The following is a 616-nucleotide window of genomic DNA, read 5'->3' as shown; positions in this document are numbered from 1 at the left end:
CGACAACAGCGCTCGGGGTACTCGCACCGGCGCTGTGAGGAGAACGACCCGCGGCGGGTGCCGTGCCGCGCCCCTCCCCGGGGCTGGCGCGCAGGGACACGGCCCCGAGGCCTCCTCTCCTGACAGCCGCTGTGAGCGGCGCAGGCGTTCGCTGCCCGGGGGGGACTCTCCGGTGCTCCCCGCCAGGGCCCCGCTGCCCCCGCAGCGCATCCGCCCTCTCCGCGCAGGCACAAAACGACGGCCGGCCCGCGGGGAGAGGAAAGGCGGCCAAAACGAAAGCCGTCCCTGGGTGGGCTCGAACCACCAACCTTTCGGTTAACAGCCGAACGCGCTAACCGATTGCGCCACAGAGACCGCCGCGGTGAAACAGCTGCTGCGGCATGCCTGGTTTGTTGTCTCCTCGCCCGCGTCCTGGCGACCTGCGGGCCACCGCGTACCCGAACTGAGCGTGCAAAACCCGGCCCCTGAACCATGAGCCTTGCGAAATGCTAAAAGAGGACCGAAAGAACAGTGAAAACGGCGGGTTTTCTTTTTCTAGCCAATATGAAAGACTAATTCCCAAAATCATTGCTCACAGCAGTGTTCTTTTCCTGGGGAATAAATTAACGAATCGGAA

The 616-nt window shown here is 64.1% G+C and overlaps 1 non-coding gene across 1 annotated transcript; it reads right to left on the bottom strand.

The window, feature by feature from the left end:
- Positions 1-280: 280 nt before the first annotated feature.
- Positions 281-354, bottom strand: TRNAN-GUU (transfer RNA asparagine (anticodon GUU)). The gene has a single exon. It is a non-coding gene; the product is annotated as a tRNA-Asn (tRNA).
- Positions 355-616: the final 262 nt, after the last annotated feature.

The sequence above is a fragment of the Larus michahellis genome, chromosome 2, assembly GCF_964199755.1.
Source record: "Larus michahellis chromosome 2, bLarMic1.1, whole genome shotgun sequence".
NCBI lineage: Eukaryota > Metazoa > Chordata > Aves > Charadriiformes > Laridae > Larus > Larus michahellis.
The sequence above is the reverse complement of the archived record's forward strand: the minus strand, read 5'-3'. Positions and strand labels throughout refer to the sequence as shown.